An 18,985-nucleotide genomic window follows, 5' to 3' on the forward strand; every position below is an offset into this window, starting at 1 on the left:
ACTTTGTTTCATGCAACCACGTGAATCAAGGACTTCTTCACTTCCCTTTCTATTTTCTCCTTGGCATTCCTGAGTGTAAAACTTGCAGCTTGTTGTGCCAAATGACTGTCAAGACTGTGCCTAGGAACTGCCAACACAATGTTGCTGCTACTCTTGCCACAATGTCTCCAAATATTAGTGGTTAGGCAGATCTATTTTCTGTGAATGAATGCATGAAGTAGGATGTGAGAGTCACATAATACAACAAAAAATAATTCAAACTGGATTTTTAAGTATAGCCTATCCAGATTTCTTTATATTTTATGATAAAATATGCTAACAAAAATAATCTAGGGGAGACTTTATTTTAGCTCCCGAGTCCTGCTTTCAATCCATCCCTGTGTAGAAGTCAAGGCCACATGGAGTTAAAGGTAGCAGTCAGGTCCTATCCACAGTCAAAAGGGATCAGGAATAAATGAGTATGTAGGTCATCTTTAGCTAGCACTCCCTAGTCTTTTATTGTCCCAGGAGCAAAACCAGGGAGTGAGGCCACTCATTTTCAGTCTGTGAGTTTTCATACCAAACAAGGCAATGAAAACAATCACCTGGATATGCTCACAGATCAACCCAACCCAAACAATCTGATACTGAGTCGTTTTTCCAGGTAATTCTAGGTAGTTTCCATTCCAGTTGACAAGTAAAACTGAGCACTGCATAGTTAGGCAGATAAGTCACTGCTGTTATCAGAAAACTTACATCACTTAATATTTATAAATTCTACACAATAACATCTATTGCTAAGAATTGATAAGAAATTTGCACATGGCCTTACATGAGAATCGACAGCTCACCTGTAACTTATGAAGTTATTGGATCACTTGAAAAATAGAACAGGTACACCCATTTTAGACATGGTCAGAGCTCTCTGACTTGCTGTCAAACCATTCATAGTTGGAACTCCCTGGTTTATGTGATTTCTTTACCATCACATGATAAGATGAAGGGTAACATGCTGGTAAATTCAAATATACTCCTATACATACTGACGTGGAGCAAGTGTACATGACACAGAAGATTATACTTGTAGAATCATTATCCCAGGCCCTGAAACTCCAGTTTCTGTGTTCTTTGTTTGCTTTGGAGAACACTTGTGTTTGTGAGATGCTCAAAAATCACAAGGACGTCCACATGGCACTGGTAGAGCTCAATTCCCTCATCTGTAATAAACAGTTAAATTAGAAGTTTAGAAAAAAATGACTGTGTGATTTTTGTTTGTTATTGTTGGTTTTGTTTTGCTTTAGATTCAGTGACAGCGATTGTTTTTCCAATTTTTAGATAAATACTTTTAATTAGTGTGTGTGTGTGTGTGTGTGTATGCACACGTTTCTGTGTGCATGTGTGTATGGATGTATATAACTACATGCATTGGCAGAGGTTACAAGAGGTTGTTGGATGGCTTGGAGCTGGATTTACAGGTCACTCTGAGCTGTCTGGTGTGGGAGCTGAGAAAAAGTGAACGTCTGTAAAAGCAGTACACACTTTTATCCATGGAAGCATTTTTCTGGCCCTGATTTGAGATAAATAAACCTTTAATTTGTTGTTTATTAAACAGTATATTGCACTGTAAGCACACCCAAAGTGCTTTGTGACTTCTGTGTTTTGAGACAATCCTGTCTATAAAACTTGACTTCTTAAACTGATTCCTAAGACATTATCTTTTTGTCCCCTAATATATTGTAGTACACTTTGTAGTCCTTAGTCTGAATTATGAATTTTATTTCATATTTTAATGTTGCAGAGATGGATTAATGTATCCCAGGAAAATGGACTGATCTTAGGTAGAAGAACAACCAAGTTTCACTATTTTTAGGAATGAGAAATGACTAATACAAAATATCACATAAGTAGACTCTGACTTGTAATTGTTGGATGAAGCAATGAAATTTTAATGCATGAGTGTTTATGAAGTCTCTATAGACATGGTGGGCTGACAAGATGTGGAGCAATGTTGCAAAATTGCCTTAAGTAAATAAATCCTTTAAAATGGGTCATGATTGGCCCTAGTTACACTAAGCATTGAAATATACAAATTGACTTTTTAAAATTGTCTAACGAGTACAATTTATATAAACTAAAACTTTAATTTACTACACATATGCACACATACTAGACATACATGCAAATGCACACACAAACACACGTGAGTTTATGTGTGCATATATTCATATATGCATACACGCAAGCACATATGCTTTACTTCTATTTGAAACTACTACCTGTGACTACATTATTGTAAGCTCCAAACACTGAGATGAAGACTGGATTTTCAGCCATTCCTTAAAGTCAACAAAAGTGATTTCAGACATAGTACTGAGACATTAGTCATACATTCAGAGACATGTGGCTTATACCAAAATTAAAACACTAAAATGGAAGAAAACTTGGAGCAACACCAAAGGTCATTCAAGTCGCTTAGTTTGTGATGTGAAGTTCACTGCCTAGTCTGGGATTCTCTTTGGAACTGGCACTGTTATGACAGACTGAAACACAGATAGGCACTTGCTGAGGGATGGGGCATAGAAAATTGGAAAAGAACAATGGAAATGGAGGTACCTTGTGATGTAAGGAAGGACTCAAATCATTGTCTTTCCATTGTTTCTTAATAATTTAGATAAATTTTATTGTTACCCAAACTACTATTAATTCATATTTTTGTATAGTTTATGTGATTCAATCAATGGGGGGAAAATGATTGAGAAAGTGCAATGTACTTGCACTGTTTACTTCTATTTCTTAATTTAGACTATTGAAATAAAAACAGGCTTTTATTATGGCAGTGACTCCAAAAGCAAGCAATTTATTTCTGAAATTTAGACAGAGGCTGTCTTAGAACAAGATATCTGAAAATCTAGGGAGTTGCAGTGAGGTGATATTAATGCTTTTCAAATTCAATCCTCACATCTCGTTAGCAATATCTCACCACATTAACATATTAACACTCTCCTGTTGCATCTATTAATATTCACATCGTATCAGAATTTATTGTTGCTTATTCAGTGTTAAAGTCATATCACATTAGTGACTTTCATCTCAGATTAGTGAAAGTGGTGCCTAATAAGACTTTCATATTCAATTACTAAGGCAACAGTTTTGTCTTTCCAAGTCACTTCTAACTGGAGCCCAGAGCACAAATTGATGAATGTGGTAATAAAGCAATCGTTCTGGCTGAAGATGGATGGCACCTGGGACCGATGGGGCTGTGACAATAGGATTTGCATGATGAGGGCACAAATGACAGGAAGAAATCTCTGTTGTCGCCTGAAGAGCAGCATTTCTGAAGCACAGACTTCACAAAATCAAAAAGCAAAGACAAAACACGCATCTTAATAATTTACACACACTGTCATTATGGTGCTCGGCCTAATGATTAAAATTAGTAAGTAAATTTTATGTAAAATAAAACTTTAACTGCACACATGTATCACATACTACCCATACAACAAACACACACACATACATACACACACACATGCACACGCACATACACATGCTCACACCTGCGCTTGCCCATAAGCCACAATGAAAGGAAAGAGAGGAAGAAGCACAAATGCAAACCACTCGTGGAAACAGCTCCTAACTTCTCTCCCTTCAACTACTTTATCAGAAGCAATTTGAACTTACATTTCATTCTTAACCCAGGTGGTTAATAAATATTCTAAGAACATATACTTATGCTGAACATATGCATATGCTGATTATATCTGGGTAGTGGGATAAAGGACACCTCTCTCAGTTCCACTCCTAAAACACGGTGTTGTTGAGGTTCCCACTATTATAACAGAATACCCGACACAATCATCTTAAAATTTTAAGAGAAATACCTCACTTTGACCTATATATTTAAGAATTGTTTTCTTGGCTAGTTGGATCCCTTAGTTTGAGAGAGATATATGGTGAAGAATAATACCTCAGAGTATCTGAGTTGCAAAAGAGAAACCAACCAAAGTAAGGTCTGACATTTCTGTACCTTCTCAGTTACATTATTTACTTTCGATGGATCAACTTCTTGAAGTTTCTATCACCTCCTAACAAACCAAGGTCAAATTCTTGCATCATGAGCCTTGTACTCATTTTCAATACTGCTACATCACAAATGCCCTTCTTGTTCCTTTGGTGAGCCAACAGAAATAAGCAAGCTAATGGAACACATGCAGAACCGGAAGACATCAGGCATGAGCATTTTCTGGAGGGAGAACTCAGGGTAGCTCCAACATCCAAGAATACTATTATACTATTACACACACACACACACATACACACACATACACACACACGCACGCATACACAGCAGGAACACATATGTTTAAAAGAAACAGCTAATTTCTAACAGTTTGGTAGGTCTCTGTATATAATTTTCTGCTCTCTGATTTACCTTATAAATTCTCTAACATTTCTCCTTCACTTCCTTTTTGGTGGTGATTTGAATATGGTTGGCCCAGATAATGAGAAAATTAGGAGATGTGATCTTCTTCGAGTAAGTGTGGCTTTATTAGAGGAAGCATGTCACTGTGGGGGCAGACATTGACACCTTCCTCCTAGCCACGTGGTAGCCAAAACAAGATGTACAACTCTCAGCTTCTTCAGGGTCATGCCTGACTGGATGCTGCCCTACTTCCTGTCATGATGATAATACACTGAACCTCAAAACTAGTAAGCCAGCCTCAATCAAATGTGGTCCATTATAAAAGTTGCCATGGTCATGATGTCTCTTTATAGCAATGGAAATCCTAAGATACCTTCTAAATCAAAATATACCTATTTCTGAAATTTTTAACACTCTACTAATCAATCCCCTTTAAGGGTATTGCATACCTTTGAATCCCTTTGTCAAAAAGCTGAGGAACTCTTCTATGGATTCAAAATATTCCTCATAATCATGATACCATTACCATGGAGGATGGTGCGTTTTCAAAACATCTCCACAAATGTTTAGCATTTGACATTGCAGAATGATGTAATAATCTATAAATGCATTGTTCTACAAATATGGCTGTTATGTTTATGATTGATTTGTATACACACACACACACACACACACACACACACACACATTCTTAGTTTAACACAACCTAGAGTTACCTGGGATGGAAGTGTTGATCTTAGTGAATGTCTCCATGACATTATATTATTTATGTTAATTAAGGTGGAAGAACTCTGGATATGGTTAGGGCATCATCATGGGCTGGCCTTGAACTGCAGGAAAAAGGAGCAGAGCACTGAGAAGTATGAATTGATTCATTGTTCTTTGATCTATATATGGTATGAATAGCTGTTTCAAGTTTCTGCACGTAGATTTTTATCAATGATAGGCTGTAAGTTTGAACTGTGATTCAAATACAGGTTTCTCCATTGTTATTTTTGTCAAAGTATTTATCAGAAAAAAAAATGAGTCAAAATACTGGCTTACGTATAGCCAAGGGCTAGAATTTAGATAGTTTTGGAATCTGTGAAGTTTTTGTGATCTCAAAATCCAGGCTTATCCACATGCCAAAATATGATGTTAACTCAATCATGTCTGTAGGGCAAATGGAATCATGTCCCCAGATTGAAAAACTGTTAAAGTCAAGCAGATTAAGGAACCCCAGCAATTCTCATAATTGAGAATGGTAGGCATGTGAGTCTAGTCTGAACAGATACCTGTCTTGGAGCAGAGGACCACAACACCCCACTAAGAGGACCATGACAACTGATCACATAGCATAGAAACCTAGAGTTCTCCATGCTGATAAGGTATCTAGATAGGCTCCCTAGGTTTAACCTATAAGCTCAGGTTCCTGGACATTTCGTCCTTCAAAAATTATTTCATATCTGGTCCATGTTCAGTAAATCATATCCTTTTCCACCATGAATAAGCATTTTGGACAAGCAACGACTGTCTCCATTCTCAAGGATTGCCTTGGTGGGGAGACTTTTGCCATACTGAGCAATGACTAAGTGTCCAGCAGTAGGCCCCCCTGAGTCTCTGGTAGTCACCCTGAGCTAAGCAGTATTCACCCCAGCCTGGTGTTCATCTCTTGCCTGCAGCAGTTCTCAACTCTTCAAGATTCTCAGCAACATCTGAGTACCCAGAAGCTTGAGAATGAAAGCCTTGGCCCTAGCCTTCACAATTTCTCATGTGAAGAAACACGGGCTGAGTTTTGTCTCCCTTGAGTAGAATGTTGACATCCCATGAGTAGAGAATCCCAATGGAGAAAAAGGAACATGGCCTAGTGCCTCTGTGTTTTGTCAACACAAGTGGTGTCCTGACACTCCCCCTATGAGGAAGAAACACAGAACTACACATGTCATGCTTCTTTATGATACCAAAAGTGGCTTCTCTAAGCAAAACCTAATTCTTCTCCCCTCTCCCATTCCCTTCACTGTCCCTTTCTCTCTCTCTCTCTATCTTTCTGTCTCTTTCTCTTTCGCTGCTTTCCACTTTTGTGTGTGTGTGTGTATGTGTGTGTATACATATGTATGTCTGTGGTGTTTGTATTGGTACACAATGAAGAAGACAGACCAACATAATGTCTCTTCATTTGTTCTCTGTCTTATGTTTTGACACAAAGTCTGTCACTGAACTTGGAATTAATTGAGTGTCCCAACTGACTTCCAGTCAAGGCTCATGAATCCCCTTGTTGCTTCCAGAGCAGAGGGGGTAACCAGAACAAATTATCAAACCTGGCTTCTTACACAGGTACCAGACAATGAAACTTTGGCCCTCCTCTTCATGCAACAAGCAGTTTACTGACTCAGCCTTCATCCCAGCCCTTAGATCATGGCCTCTGACCTCTCAGTAAAGGTTTTCAAAGGTCTTCACACACACAAGGGAGCAGTTTACCTCTTTGTTGTGTGCTGCCTGCATTTTGATGTTAATTCTGTTTTCCTAGGAGGTTCTGCAGACAAGGAATGAGTCATATACTCAGGTGACTTCTTGTGAACCCATCCCCTAATGAATAAAAGAACCAATCACTGGGTGAGTAGGCAGGACTTATGGGTTGGATGGAGGAAGAGAGGAAACGAGAGAGAGAGAGAGAGAGAGAGAGAGAGAGAGAGAGAGAGAGAGAGCTCTTTTGGATCAGATAGTGAGAGGGCAAGATGTAGCTACTAGTGTCTCCCTGCTTATATGGTGAATCCATTAGCCACCAGAGGATTTAGATTTAATGTGGTTTACAAGATTAGCATTCTAGTTGTTGCATTCAGAGATTGAGTTATCATTGTTTCTGAACTAAGCTTGTGTGGTGATTTCCCTCCTGAGACAGTTCTACTGGGTTCTAGAGAGAAAGGTACGGCAGCAAAACATGAGTTTGCCTGATGTACACCACAAAAGACGTGGGGATTTTGAAGCATGGAGCTGGCATGTTAGTGACCCGCCAGTGGGAACTTAGTGAGCCGGGTGGAGAGATTTTGGAGCTCTGAGTCAGAGTCTCCATGAGATAAAAACAGGTTGGTCACTGCCTGCCAGTGCATAGCCGGCCAGAGAGTAGCAGGGTGTAGTAATGGAATTTGCAGTTCTTTTAATATTTCCCACAATACCTCTTGTTTTTCAACTATATGATCTAAGAGTCCTTCGAAGCTGGGCTAATCCATAGGATATGAAAGATAAACATTCTTCAAATTATTAGGCACACCTCATCTTCAACAACCCCACCCTACTTTCAATCATATTTCTTATGTGAAGAGATTATTCTTTTTTTTTATCTTGTAGAAATGTCATCCTGTCATCTCCTCCTTTTGCAAATTCCTGTGCTGTTTCTGTTTTCATAGAACCTCACCAGCAGCTGTGGGAAGCAATGTGAGAGAAACAGCTGTCTCTCTGTCTTTGGTGTGGTTATATCATGCTTGGGCCAGAGCCTCACCAGTACCTGCTCACAAGGGCAGTACTGATCACAGCCATTTGATGGTTGCTGAAATCATTATACATTGACCTTTTCACATAAGGTTGTCAAATGATGAACAGTATCAAAGCTTTAAGTCATTAAATGAACCAGAATTGTGCTTTATTTGACTCTTTCACATGTGAGTAAATCTATTTGCCTCGTCAGTTGTTAAAAGCCATGAATCCATAGGATACACCTACTTTTCCTCCTCATTTTAGCTGCTATTGTGAGGGCTTTCAGAGTCAAACTCCCACCTGTTAGGTACATTGGTAGAAAAATTAAAATAAAAATTATGTAAGTGTAGGAAGTTTGGCTAATCATTTCACCTGGATGTCAGAAGGAATACCACAACCATCTTCCAGCTGAAGAAGTGTACCTGTCTCTTTATCATATAGACCTGGACCTGCTGATTTCTGAAGCAATAAATATGATATGATGGCTTTACTGAAATAAACTACATAAGGACCAAACACAATATAAACTTAGGAACATTATCATTATGACTGACAAAAAATGTTGGACTGACTCTTGATGACATACTCAAATATCTTTTTCAATCCTTTGCCAGTGTAAATTCTGAAAATTGTAGTCCTTTTTCTTTGAGGCAGAGATCTTAGCTTCCATTCATTTCCCATTTAACTATAAATAAGATACCCTTCTGAATGTCACATGTCAATGTTTGCCTGGTGTACTTAACCACATGATATTTTCTATTTCTTTAAAGGTAGTTTCCTCCTCTCTTCTTATGTGAATAATCTTCTTTGGATTCTCTAGAGAGTTTACAGACATGTTTGCTGTTTGTTATCATTTCTGGTTAGCTCCAAGTTATGGAGGTTGTCAAGCCCTCAAAATGGATTCTTATCCGGAACTATTATTTAAATTAACTGTTTCAAAAAGAGTATTTATTTAATATGTTTTATCCAAGAATATTTAATGTGAAACTTTTCTTACTAATCAATTTATTACATTCATATTACACTGTGCAGTCTTGATGTATTTGTGTATGACAGTCATACGTTCTCTTGTCTGATACTCTTTCATCTTATTATAAGAAAAATTTAAACTTTCTAGTATCAACTGGAAATGAACAATGTTTTTTGTGTCTAACTGAATTTTAGAAATAGAAAGCAACTAATATATGAGACAGGATGATCAGCAATAGTCCATTATTGACTTTTTAATTAGACTCATAATTATGTCAAAGCTACAATTAGTGTAAATTAGAAATAAGTGCTGCTGATTGGAAGGATTTAAGGAAGTCCTTCTGAACAAAACTTGTAAGACAAGCTTCTATGAAAGAGGAAATATTTATAATGGGACAAAATTTATTGCTTTAAATTCATGTATTGATGTCCTAATGTATCATGTGATCCTATTAAAAGGAGGACCTTCATGTAGATAGTTAATTTTAAGGGAATGTTTAAGAGAGGGTCCTGATATTTAAAAACTGGTGTGTTTGTGTGAAAGAAAGTGCCATAGATCTACCTGCATCATATTTGGGCAGCAGCTTTCAGCACATCAGAAAAAGAGAAGGTATTAAGTGCAAGCTATTCTCTACCCACTACCCAGGCTTCTAGCCTACACAATTGTGAAAAAATAAATTTGTCTTCTCTAAGAATGATGACTTTTCTTTTCACATTCCAAAATAATTGGTATTTAAGGAATATTTTTTAAAAGTCTGTAATTATTTTTATATACAAGGATAGGCCTGGTGAGAGATGTAAAACTGAATGTAGTTGAAACATTCATTTTTGAGGAATCTCAAAGAAAGCTATTGCTTTTACAACTGAGAAACAGACACAATTTCCACACACACACACCAAATGCCCTTTACAAAAAATACAACTGGAGAAAAAAATACAAAAATTTTAATGGTAATTATGAAACTGACTTGCTCAGACTAAAATATTTCTTTGTTAGATGTATAGCAACATGTCTCATGAGTACACTTTCAGTTTCACATACTGGTGACTCAGATATGTAGAGAAGAGAAGATATGTATCTCAGATATCTCAGATATATATGACATATGTGGGGAAGAGGAAGGAACAATAGACTGTCACACTTTGCACTCATATGATGGAGGAACCACTGTCCAACTAATCCAATGCTTATTAGTTATTTGAGAGCAGGCAATGAAGATATGGGAATTGATCTCCATGATTTTCTGGAAACTTCCAAACAATGGTTTTCCCATGCATAATTACCCACCACCTACTGTCAAATGAGAACCATGTTTGGTGGTGTCCTATATGTTTAATGTGACTTGGACCAAGTGGTGTGGGTAGGCACTTGTTCTTAACCCATCTTGGGTTGTCTATTCTAAGATTGGTTTTCATGAAAGGAATGAGCGTTGAGAATAATGTACATCTTCCAGTCTTACCCAGGAAGCACCATCTTATCACACACAACATGTGTGGAGTAAATACAGTAGAAAATCAAATAAAAAAGATATAATCTAAACTTCAAACTCACACACATGCACACACAGAGAAATAATACATGGTACACAAAGACTGGGTGAATACCAACAAAAAAAGAACTTAGATTTTTGAATAAAATTTTATCCTGTTCTGACTCAGGTCTCATCTGAAGAGATAATTTTCTTGTCAGTTTGAACCTATGATTAAGTAATGTTAAATAAGAAATAGTAAAATCTAACCATGATAGATACTTTACAATGATGAGAAAGATTTAGACTTCTGTTCCACGTCCACTTTGATGCAAGTGGCAGTGACAAATGAGTGTTATGGAGGAGACCTAATCTGTAGCACAAATGTAAATCATCAAAACATCTGTCTATGGGCCCACAAAGTTAGCTCTAAAACGTGCATGATTATTAGATATTAAAAGAAATATATCACATTTAAAATTAAAAGAGTAATACTTCTTGAAATTTTTAGAAAGCCTTCCAAAATGGCAACTACTGTTATTTATTTTAAAAGTATGATTTCTTTTGTGAATTGAAAAACATTGAAAATTAAGGCCAGTATACACATACAATATTTTTAATGTCTATTTTGTTTGGAGTGTCTATAATCTTTTAAAATTTTTCTTTCTGGAAAATCAATTCTCAATCACAAGGTCTCTAGGCCCATCTTTTTAGCTTTGTGACTATTCCCCCATGTCCCAATTTGTAAATGTTCATTTGTTTATAGTGGTAATTTCTGTCACAATGCATTATATGGATGGCCTCACTCAAGGCCAGCTGTCCAGTGGGGATGTCTTCACTTCAAACAGATTTGTTAGTTAGTAGAAATAGGGCATCATGCTGTACCAGAGCACTGAACTGTATTTTCTGCCTGTGCCTGAACACATTTCATTAAATTCATTCATATCTACCATTGCCTTTGTAGTTGCTCTGTCCAATGCCAGTTGAAAGTCTGGCTTCCCAACATGCTCAAAGGAAATGGTTTATTATTTGTTATTTTTCAAATGATGCCTTAGCTGTGTAGTACTGTGAATAGCTACAATGTGCCATCATCACAGATTGAATGGACATGTTGCTCAGACTCTAGGTATGAAGAAGAAAAGTTATTTAGAGAATGAACTTAGGGGCTCCAGCAGGCTCCCTTGAATCCCACCTATCTACCTCTCCTTTGTTCTCCCATGGATTCTGGGTCATGTTGGAGTTCCTGTTTTACATTCCACCATTGATGAACTATATCTGATAATATGGAATAAAATCTTTTCTCCACAGGTTGGTTTTGGTAATGGTGTTTTTTGTAGCAACAAATACCAAAATAGAAAAAAAATACATACATCATATAGTTTTAAGTGTGCAATATAACATTTGAGAAAATTTCTCGTTTGTTCAGGAATGATCATTTTGTTTCATTTTGAAATCTATACAATGGGGGATTGACTTTTTTCTTGGCTTACACTCCTTCTAGTAATTATTATTCATTGTCCTTTTCTCTAAGAATCTTTTAAAATTCCTTTCTTTAGATTTATTTTCATTTTCAATTTATTAATTGTGTGTCTGGTGGCAGACAAAGGAGAAAAGAGTGTAGGATCCCTGGAGCTGAAGTTATAGGTGGTTATGTGATGCTGTGTGTTTATCCTGGGAACTAAAGTCGGGCTCTCTGCAAGAGCAGTTTATGCTCTTAACACAAACTCTTCTCTCTATATAGCCTGCTAAAAGTCTTACTGTTTATATTCAGAATTTCAACTTTTTATACTTTTTTCATTTCGTAGTTAGTTATTCCATTCTACATTGCAGTCTTCATTTTATTGGTTCTAGACCTTTACCTAAATCTAATACTTAATTCACTGAAAATTCTATAGACAAAGTGAAGTGTATGTTTTCATGTAGTGGAGAACATAAGCAAATAAGAGATTGTTTCTCCACTTCATACAAGAGCCACTAAGTGTGCTAACTTGCTTGCAGATGCTGCTTAATCAGAATTGAAGTTAGGTGCGGAAAGGGTTAGGCTCAGGTTACAGTTCACATTGTTGGTATGGTCACATGTTTACAAGCTTCTGAACTGATGACTAACCTTTGTGTTTTGTCTTTAAACAGTGTTGCATAATTTCATTGTGTTTAAAAACAAAAACAAGAGCAAAAACAAAAAAGCTCTCTGTGTTTATAAGAATCAGGGAAGAGAACATGCCTTGGCTTGTACTAGGGAAATCTGGGCATTAGCAACTAAGACTGCTTCTCTAGAGTCTGTTTGCCTCACTCCACAATGCTAATGAAGTGGAATTCATTTCACCTCACTCCACCTTTAAAAATCAAAGTTCAAATGTCCATATCAGGCTCTTATGAAAGACGACGTCTTTTTTTCCCCTTCACAATGGGGGTCTTCTCTTTGGGGAGCATTCTGTTCTATTAATTATTGTGCTTCAGTGCCATTATTATTCATGGACTCACATCTCCACATACTTGACTTAACACTGAGCCTGCAATTAATACTAATAAGAAGCAGCCTCAGTAGTGAGTGAAGTTTCTGGTTTTGCCCACAGCCCCGCTTTCTTTCTCTGCTCTGCACACAATGAACACAAATTCCTTTATTCAAAATTCCGCTTTTTGCACTTCCAAATACAATTTTATCTGTTGGCTTTTTAGGGGCAATGCTGGAAAAAATGCAGTATTATTCCAAGATTTGAAACCCCAATTAATCTGTTATATTTTCAATATAACCTGCACTCTGAGGACATGGAAAATCTTTATTCACTGTTGTGGATGTAGTTATTATTGAGATGGTCTCATATTGAAATAGTTTCTGATTCTTGAGTTCATGTAATATAATGAGGCAGAATTTTTCAAGAAAACAATAGAATATACACACTCAAGAAATTTCATATCCAAATGGCCAACATTCAAAGCTGCTGTATACAGTGGGAGGCGTAGTCTCAACTGTTGTAAACTATAAACAATGACAACTAGATAACTATCAGGTTTCACAAAAAAATGGGAATTGACTTTTCTTTTTTAAAAATTTTTTATTGATTACTTTATTGTTACATTTCAAATGTTATCTCCCTTTCTGGTTTCCCCTCTACAAACCCTCTATCAAAGCAAAAAACAAAAAAACAAACAAACAAACAAACAAACAAAAACTACTAGCAGTAGTTTACATGAAATCTGTTAATATAGAAGAAGGCACATTTTATACTTTTGCTTTTGCTGTCATGATATAATCAAAATGGATTTGGGATATAATTTCTTGCTTCAAGCTGTAAAACCATTATGTTAACTTCATGCATACCTTGGTTCTGAGTGAAGACATGGGAAAGGAGTCTATCCAGTTTTATCTCAGGGTTTCTTTTTATTAGAATGTTTTCAAAGGACTTCTGTATTATGCCCAATTATCTCACTTGGTATCCAAATTTCCCACATCTTCCCACAAGGTCTAGGCCAGCGGATGACCATGACTTCTACCTTTTCTACATTAAGCAAGATCTTGCCTGAGTCTTGCAACCAGTGCACCAGCTGAGTCTATTCTCCCCTTTGTACACACCAAAGGATGTCTAGGTTTTGGCGAGGTTCCTTTGTGCCTATCTCACAAACCATAGCACGGACATATGTCATACCAAAACTTTCCAGGCAGATCTATCTAACCCTCACCCCAGATCTGACCAGAAAGCACATCCTTTATTTCAGCCTAGCCTTTTCTGCCTACCTGAATTTGTTCTATACAAGGCCTTTCCAACCTCTGAACCCAACCATCTTTCCATCTTCTCTTATTGCCAAACATTCTCCTTCCACAATAACACCAAAACTAACAATGGAAGTTCACGTGTCAATATCTCATTTGAAGAATACCAACAATATGAATGATCAAGCCTGTATTTTTGACCAAACTTTAATAATCCTGCATAAATGCTTGTGAATAAGGATTAGCTAGATGAATTCTAGGAAACAGAGGCTAAACGAACAATAAAAAGACACACTCAAAAAAATCAAGGACTGTAAAAAAGACAAAAAGATAGATCAATGAAATCAAGGTAAAATATCTTAACAAATGTTTAATAGAAGCCCAGAAAAACAGAAATATTAGACTGATGGAAATGTCAAAGACAATCTAGAATGTCAAAATAAAATATAATAAAGAAATAGAAACATTAAAGGGGACTCAAGCTGAAATGAAGGTGGAACTGAAAAACCCAGTACCCAAATACAAAATTCAAAGGAAAACCTTACACATACAAAGTATCAAACAGATGAAAGAATAGCAAGTGTTGAAGTTTAAATGGAGTATCTAAACCAAATACATAATGAACATGAACAACTTTATAATACATAGAAAAAGAATACAGAGAAACTTTCTAGTACCATGAAAAAGAACAAACCTTTAAATTATAAGCATTAAGAAAATAAAGGGATCTCAAGTCATTGGCATAGGCCGGATATTCAAAAACTCATAGTAGAAAAATTTCCCAAATTAAGGCAATATAGACACATACAAATACAAGAAACACACAGAATAACAAATACACAAGACCTGAAATTTGAATTCTTATGACATATAATAGTAAAACATTAACTGTACATAAAAAAGAAAATAATATTGAAATCAAAAAAAGAGAAAAAAATAATACTCAGGTCACATATGAAGGAATAACCGCCTATTTTCTGAAGAAAACTTGCAATACAGAGAATACAGCAATGCACGGTAAGTTCTAAATGACAATGAAAGCCAATACAGAATACCATATTGAGGAAAGCTACCTGCTACAAATGAAGGTGAAGAAAAACTTTCCACAATATTAGCAGCCTTTAAAAATCCAACATAAAATACCTTAAGAAAAAAAGAGAAAGCATTATTTCTAGACTAAGAGAGGAATGAGCATGTTATAAAGACCTTGGAAGGAAATAAGAAGCCATAACTATTAACACTCAAGATATCACTGAATACACAAATAATACCTCCAAAATCAACAACACAATCATAATGACTAAAACTAACACATACATTTTAATAATAACTTTAAATATCAATGGCCTCAATTCTTAAATGAAATGACATATGCTGAGTGATCAAGAAACACAATTCAACTATTTCTCTTTATAACAAACTCATGTTTGTTCTAAATACAGACACCACCTTAGAGTAAATTATGAGTTGACAATGTTCCAATCAAATAAACTAAAAAGCTAGCAGGAATCACTATCTTAATACCAACTAAAAATAACCTGAAGAGTAAAGAGAGTTTCATCCTTCTAATCAGGAGACTAGTTCACTAAGAAAGTATTTTCATCCTAAACCTATGTGCCACACACTCTGTGGTCCTGAGATACATACAAAGTCTACTACTGGATTTAAAGACACCAAATAACATCAATCCATCAACAGCAGGCTATGTCAATACTACACTTTTACAAATAGGTAATCTAAACAAAATGTATAGAAACATAAGAATTATTTCACATCATATATTAAATGAGCTTCATATTATATAGTATGTTGCACCTAAAATGTCAATAATTTTCTGAAATAGGCCACATCCTATAAAATCAACCAAAGCTTTACAAATTCAAGAAGATTGAAATCATGCCCTGTATCTTCAATACAATTCAATAAAACTTAAAATTCATGTCAAACAAACCTCAAGTAAATGTTCAAATTCTTGGAGATTAAACCACCCATTGCTGATTGATGAATAGGTCAAAGAAGAAATTAAAAATATAAAACATTTCCTGTAGCTAAATGAAAATGAAAAGAAACTGAACAAACTTCTGGACACATTGAATGGAGTCTGGCATGGGACATTTATAGTTCAAGTATCTATACTAATAAATCAACAAGAACATGAATAAATGACTTAATTATTCAAAAAGTTGGAAAAAAGAACAAGCCAAACCAAATGATAGCAAGAAATCATTAAAATCAGAGCCCAGAACAATGAAATAGACAAGGGAAATAATATAAAGAAGCAATGAATCTGAGACTTCTTCTTTAAGAAAATAAACAAGATTGACAAACTATCAATTCAACAAATCAAATAAAAGAGAGGACCCAAGTTAACAGAATCAGCAATGAAAGGTAAAATATGACAATAGACACCAAAGAAATTTATAATATACACCATGAAGGAAGGAAATTCTCTTCTTCCCTAAGTGCCACAACAACAAAACAACCAAGTAGCCAACCAACCAATCATACAAATAAACAAACCAACCAAGAAAAAGAAACAAACAAAAATCAACACCAAGATGTTGACAATATAAAACCTATAAAAATGAGAATGTTGAATGTGAAAAGTGAATCCACAGTATATTTCCATCAGATATAAAAGAAGGTTTACAGTCAATTCTCTTGCAACTACTAAACGTCAAGTACAACAAAACAAAAACACACAGAAAGAATACTCACAAACATGTTTGAAATAGTAAATATCATTTTAGGATACAACTCAGGTGAAAATACATCACTTCTCCCTAATTAAATGAAATAAAAAATTAAATTAAATTAAAAATTAAATTAAATTAAATATCCCCAAGAAACTCGGACTAAAAAATACTCAACAAAATATTAGCAAACACAATGCAGACAAACATAAAAAATTGTCCACATGACCAACATTGCTTTATCTCTACAATGCAGGATTGGCTCAACATAAACAAGTAAATAAATGTAATAAACCATAGAAATAGATTTAAAGACAAAAATCATATGAATATCTCAATATCTGTGAAAACATATTTTGACAAAATTTAACATGCTTGCATGATAAAGTAGAGAATGTAGAACTAGATAGGACATATCTCAGCATAGAAAAGCTTTATATGAGAAAAGCTTGACTCATTTCACTGAAATTAGGAATGAGACAGGGATATCCACTATCTCCACTCCTTTTAAATATTGTGTTCCAAGTAATAGCTAGAGCACTAAGCCAAGAGAAGGAAATAAAAGGGTTTTATAGAAGGAAAAAAAATCTAATTATCACTATTTGCAGAAAATATGATATTACACATTATACATCTCAAAAACTCTACCAGAAATCTTCTAGAAATGTCCACCAAATTAAAGACTATGGGAGCATAAAACAGCACAAAACAAATACCTTTTCTATAAATCAACTACAAACATACAGAGAAGATAATGGGCGTAACTCCATTAACAATAGCATCAATGAAAATAGAATAGAATATCTGCTGCGTCTTTGGAGGTAAGTTGATGCTAGAGCCAACCATGTGATTTCCCCAAGCCCCAAATACATGCTTGCAGTGTCTCCATGGCACCCAGCAGCCTACTGAACATTTGAGTTTTGACAAATAAGCCAAAACCATTCAGTGGTTGCGATCTAACTGGATGTCTGTATGTAGAAGAATCTAAATAGATCTAAATTTATCAACCTACACAAAACTCATGTCCAAGTGGATCAAAGGCCTCAACATAAAACCAGATACACTAAATCTAATAACACAGAAGATAGGGAGTAGCCTTGAACTCATTGGTACAGGAGACAACTTCCTGAACAGAATACCAATGGCTCAGGCACTAAGATAAACAATTAATAAATGGCACCTCATGAAACTGAGAAGCCTTTGTAAGTCAAAGGAACTGAGAAGCCTTTGTAAGTCAAAGGATGCTTTCAATAAGTCAAAATGACAATCTAAGATTGGGAAAAGATTGTCATCAATCCTTCATATGACTAGAAGCTTAATATCCAAAATATATAAAGAAGTTAGACACCAGCAACCCATATAACCCAATTAAAAGGTGGGGTACAGAGCTAAACAGATTTCTCAACAGAGAAATCTCTAATGCTCAAGGAACACTTAAAGAAATGCTCAGTGTCCTTAGTCACCAGGGAAATGCAAATCAAAGCAACTCTGATATTCAGAGTCTCCACATCCATTAGAATGGCTAAAATGAAGCTGCAGCTCATGCTGGCCAGGATTTACAGCAAAGGGAACATTTCTCCATTGCTAGTGGGGTTGCAGACAAGTACAAGTCTTGAAATCAATTTTATGGTTTCTCAGAAAATTGGGAATATTTCTACCTTAAGATCCATGTATACCACTCCTGGGCTTACATCCAAAAATATTCCAGCATATCAGAAAGACCTTTGGTCACTTATGTTCATAGCAGCTGTATTTGTAATTGCTAGAAACTAGAAGTACCTTGATGTCCCTCAACTGAACAATGGATACAGAAAATATGGTTCATCTATACAATGTACCACTCACTCACTACTCAGTTATTAAAAACAAGGGCATAATGTATTTTGCAGACAAATGGATGGAATTAGAAAATATCATCCTAAATCAGGTAACTCAGGCCCCAAAATAATATGCAAGCTAAGTACTCACTTATAAGTGGATATTAGCCGTAAAGTACAGGAAAACTGCTAAAATCCACAAACCTAACAAAGCCAAATAACAAGAGGGCCCATGTGGTGCTGGTTGAATCTTTCTCAGAAAGAGAAATAAAACAGATATTGGAGGTACATGGAGGGAGGTAACTGGATGATACAGATGAGTGGAGGGGAGTACAGTGGGAGCATAAGTTGTAGGAACAACGGGAGAGAGAGAAAGGAAATAGGAGGTGGCGAGAGACATCTGCAGGAAGTACAAGAGACCCGGGATGGGAGAATGGACCAAGAATGGCTGTGGAGCTGATTCTAGCTGAGATTCC

Source organism: Grammomys surdaster, unplaced genomic scaffold (assembly GCF_004785775.1).
Source record: "Grammomys surdaster isolate TR1022 unplaced genomic scaffold, NIH_TR_1.0 243, whole genome shotgun sequence".
NCBI lineage: Eukaryota > Metazoa > Chordata > Mammalia > Rodentia > Muridae > Grammomys > Grammomys surdaster.